Genomic DNA, 5,397 nt, shown 5'->3' with positions numbered 1-5,397 from the left:
CTAATTTTGTCTTCTTTTGTTTTGGAAAAAAGTAGTTCTCCCAGGAAGGCACTGGATTCTGTATATAAAAACCAACTTCCAGGGCTTATGTGTGATTGACATGAGAGAACATTAATGTAAATAAACTTTGCCAGCACATCTGTTCCTGGAAGTGTTATATTAAGTAAGTGCCGGAAGAGCTCACGTGGTGATCATGGTAGAGCAAGCTGTGCCATAAAACCCTTGGAAACAGGTTTAATATGAGGTGGGCTTGAGCTGAGCTGATGGTGGCATTGGCTACTCTGATATGATTTGCTGCTTTCGCTAACTTCAAACTCTCATGGAGAGAAATTGTATCCAAAGACAATGCATGGTTTCTTGCTTGTGTCTTGTCTAGAAAATGTTAGTTAGAACTGGATGTTTGATCTCCGTTTCCTGGCCCCATGAGAGAGAGAGAGATGTGGCAGTAGAGACTCAATTGAACAGAAAGATTGCTAAGCATGGAAAAAAATTTGCTTGATCCAAACAGCCTGTCAACTTTCTAAGACAGAGGAATTAGGCCCTCATGAAAGCCAGCCAATGTGTATATTGACTGTGCTCCTTATAAAATGTCTTTTTTTTTGTCCTGAAGATGATCATTGTGTCCTGTTTTATTGTTTTGCTATGGATGGATACTTTAGTGACCCCTGGGACTGATCTGACTGAGTTGACTGCTAGAAGACTGATTGCTTAGAAGCAAGTCGATTAGACTGTGGGCAAAGGCAATCTGACATCTCTTCTGCTCTGAAGGTGCTTGACAGATGCTAATCCTTGTGCTAACCAGGTTCAAAGACCTGAATCCTACATGGAGAGCCGGGAGGGCTGTAGCCACTGTAAAGGAGCTTCCTCTGCCCCATGGTTTCTCAGCCTTGGAGCTATTGCCATTTGGGACTGGACACTTCTTTGCTGTGGGAGACTGTCTTACACGTTGTACTGACCTCTACTACTAGATGCCAGTAGCACCCTGCACTGCAATTGTGACAACAAAATGTCTCTAGACATTGTCAAATGTCCCCTGGGGGCAAAATCCCCACCACCACCACCCAGTTGAAAACCACTGGAATAGGGAAATGTTTTCAAACTCTAGGATGTATCAGAATCTCCTAGAAGACTTGCTGAAACACAGATTCTTGGGCACCATCCTGAGTTTGATTCAATAGGTCCAGGGTGGGACCTGACAATTTCCAGTTCTCTAAAAAGTTTCTGGATAACAACACTCTGAAAACCACTGGCACAGGCACGTTCTCCACTAGTTCAGCTTAGTTCTACCTAGAACAGAGGGTGAAGTTCTACTTTCACACTCCCCTCCTTAATACAAGGTGTGCAAGTCCCTACTTTCCTACAGGGCCCTGGCTTGATCAAGTATCCACCATCCTCCTCTAGCCATATGTTTTGGGGACCAGCACTATATTCAGCTCCAGGGGATGGCTCTTGTAGCATCTGAGCCATATGTAGTGATCCCATTCCTCTTGCCAGTGATTGATAGAGACATATGATAAAATTCTGGCTAACGAGATGTGAGGTGATGTTTTATCTCATTTTTAAAGGGAACAAAAAAGAGACAGCTACAGTCTCGTACTGAGCATTAGGTTTAGATGTGATGCCTGGTGCTTTGGCAGACATATTATGACTATTAGGGGAACAATCTTAGGGAAGTGCTCATGCACCAGGGATGGCAGTGAAGGAAGATGGAAGGAACCTGGATCCATGATAATGGCATTGAAGCTGTTGAATTAGCCAACCCTGGATTCTCTCTTATCTGGACTTATGTTTAATCCACTCTGAATTTTTGTTATTTGTAGCAAAAGTATCCTGACCTAGCATGGATAGATACAGATAGCATGTGCAAAGGGCTTGATATCCTTGAACCAAAACGAGGTCTGAGTGTCTAGAGTTGTGTGGTCTGATATGGTAGCCACTAGCCACATATGGCTATTGAAATTTTATTTAAGCAAAATTAAAACTTTGCTTTTCCTTTTGCACTAGGTATGTTTCAAGTGTTCAGTAGCCACATGTCACTAGGGGCTGCCATATTGTGTAGCACTGGTCTTACAGGTAAGGGGAAGAGGAACCTGAGATTAGGTTAGGTGGATTTCTCAATTTTTCTTTAAACTCTTTTTCTAATTGCTCCCCCTCCATATATATTATATATGCTGTATCTGTACCTGTTCTTTATACACCGGAAAGAGAAAGATTTACTTTATCCCCTCTCTTCCCCTCCAGAACCAATATTCACCTCCTTGGAGGTTGATATTGTCCCCTGTTACAAATATATGGCTAGTGTGGTAGTCGTAAGTAATTTTAGGCAGGGATTTTAGGTCACTGTAAATAATTCGGATTTTATTAAAATTGTATTAGGAGGCAATGAAACAATTTTAAGGATGGGATGGGCGTAGTCAGTTTTGCCTTTAGAAAGTCACTCCAAAGGCAGAGGGGCCAAGATAGCTGATTAGAAGCAGCTGCAGTACTCATGGAGCGGAATGAAAATAGGGAGTGAATTTAGCACCTTAAACTGAAATATCCAGCTTATTGCATTGGGGCTGACTAGGCAAACAACTTGACCCACGGAGAACAAAGAAAAGAAGGGTGGGGTGATGGCCCAACTGGGAACAGCATGGAGCCAAAGGAACCCCTGCCCCTAGTCAAAGTTAGTGGTGAGTGATTGTGCAGTCCCACTCAGGAAACCACAATTTCCCCATGGATCTTTGCAACCTGCAGATCAGGAGATCCTTTTATGAGCCCATGCAACCAGGGCCTTGAATCCAATACACAAAGCTATGCGGCGTCTTGGCAAAGCAGCTTCTCAGACACACACAGACCCAGGAGTTTTACATACTCTGACCCTGGGATCCCTGGCAAGGCAGGATATCCGTCTGTAAATAATCCTAGGAAGGGACTGAATCCAGGGAGCCAAGCAGCATTGTTCTGTGGGCCCCACATCCATGGCACCTCACAAGTTAAGATACGCTGACTTAGAATTACATCCAGCCAGTGGCAACAGTCTGCCAGAGATGGGACTGAGTTCCCAAGGGGAGCAGTAGCTGCCATCTCTGGTTTGGCAGACTCAGCTGTTCCAGCCTGTCAGCTTTGTACAATACAAACGGTCCAGACAAGGAAGGGTTCCCCCCAGTGAAGCACACCTGCTCTACCAAAAAGCAGCCAGAGTGCTTCTATAAGTGGGTCCCTGATCCCATTTCTCTTCAGTGGGTAGTAAGGCCCCCCAATAGGGGTTTCCAGCCACCTTCTACGGGCATGTTTGGGCTGGCAACAGATCAGTACCCCCCTGGGATGGAACTTCTATAGGAAGGAGCAGGCTGCCGTCTTTGTTGTTTTGCAGTCTTCACTGGTGATACCTCCAGGTATGGGAAAAACTGAGGCAACTAAGAGTCTGGAGTGGACCCCCAGCAAACCACAGAAACCCTATGGAAGAATCTCCTGACTAGAAAACAGCACCAACAAAAAATACCCCACAAAAACCCCATTCAAAAGTCAGCAACCTCAAAGATCAGAGGTAGAAAAACCCACAAAGATGGGAAAGAATCAATGCAAAAACACTGAAAACTCAAAAAGCCAGAGTGCCTCATTTCCTCCAAATGACTGCAACACCTCTGCAGCAAGGGCACAGAACTGGGCTGAGACTGAGATGGCTGAATTGACAGAAGTAGGCTTCAGAAGGTGGGTAATATTGAACTTCATTGAACTAAAGGAGCATGTTGTAACTCAATGCAAAGAAGCTAAGAATCTAAACAATGTAGAAGCTGATAATTAGAATAGCCAGTTTAGAGAGGAACAGTTTAGAGCTGAAAAACACAACATGAGAACTCTACAATGCAATCAGAAGTATCAATAGCCAAATAGACTAAGCATAAGAAAGAACCTCAGAGCTTGAAAACTGTTTCTGAAATAAGGCAGACAAAAATAGAGAAAAAGTGAAAATGAACAAAACCTCTGAGAAATATGGGATGTAAAGAGACTGAACCGATGACTGATTGGGATACCTGAAAGAGATGGGGAGAATGGAACTAAGTGGGAAAACATAGTTCAGGACGTCATCCAGGAGAACTTGCCCAACCTAGCAGGACAGGCCAACATTCAAATTCAGAAAATCCAGAGAGCCCCAGTAAAATACTCCATGAGAAGATCAACCCCAAGATATATAATCATCAGATTCTCCAAGGTCAAAATGTAAGAAAAAATGTTAAGTGGAGCCATAGAGAAAGGCCAGGTCACCTACAAAGGGAAGTCCATCAGACTGATAGTGGACTTCTCATTGGAAACCCTACAAGCCAGAAGAGATTGGGGGCCAATATTCAACATTCTTAAAGGAAAGGATTTCCAACCCAGAATAATTTCATATCTGGCCAAACTGAGCTTCATAAGTGAAGGAAAATTAAGATCCTTTTCAGACAAGCAAATGCTGAGGGAATTCATCACCACCAGACCTGCCTTTCGAGAGCTCCTGAAGGAAGCATTAAATATGGAAAGGGAAAACCGTTACCAGACGCTACAAAAATGTACTGGAGTACGCAAACCAGTGACTATGAAGCAACCACATAAACAAGTCTGAAAAATAACCAGCTAGCATCATGATGACAGGATCAAGTTTACACATAACAATACTAATCTTAAATGTAAATGGGCTAAATGCCCCAATTAAAAGACACAGAATAGACTGGATGCAGTGGCTCATGCCTGTAATCCCAGCACTTTGGGAGGCCAAGGCAGGCAGATCACTTGAGGTCAAGAATTTGAGACCAGCCTGGTGAGCATGGTAAAACCCCATCTCTACTAAAAATAAAAAAATTAGCCAGGTGTGGTGGCATGCACCAGCTATTCAGGAGACTGAGGCAGGAGAATTGCTTGATCCTAGGAGGCAGAGGTTGCAGTGAGCCAAGATCACGCCACTGAACTCCAGCCTGGGGTGACAGAGAGACTCCCTTGGTGGGGATGGGGTGGGGTGGGGGTGGGAAAGACATAGAATAGCAAGCTGGATAAACAGCCACGACCCATCAGCATGCTGTCTTCAAGAGACCCATCTCATGTACAAAGAAACACATAGACCCAAAATAAAGGGATGGAGGAAAATTTACAAAGCAAAAGGAAAACAGAAAAAACAGGGGTTGCAGTCCTAGTATCTGACAAAACAGACTTTAAACCAATAAAGATTAAAAGAAGACAAAGAAGGTCATTACATAATGGTAAAGGGTTCAACAACAAGAGCTAATTATCCTAAATATATATTCACCCAATACAGGAGCACCTAGATTAATAAAGCAAGTTCTTGGAGACCTACGAAGAGACCCAGACTCCCACACAATAATATTGGGAGTCTTTAACACCCCACTGATAATATTAGATAATTGATATAGAAAAGAAATA

Source organism: Macaca thibetana, chromosome 4 (assembly GCF_024542745.1).
Source record: "Macaca thibetana thibetana isolate TM-01 chromosome 4, ASM2454274v1, whole genome shotgun sequence".
Lineage (NCBI taxonomy): Eukaryota > Metazoa > Chordata > Mammalia > Primates > Cercopithecidae > Macaca > Macaca thibetana.
The sequence above is the reverse complement of the archived record's forward strand: the minus strand, read 5'-3'. Positions refer to the sequence as shown.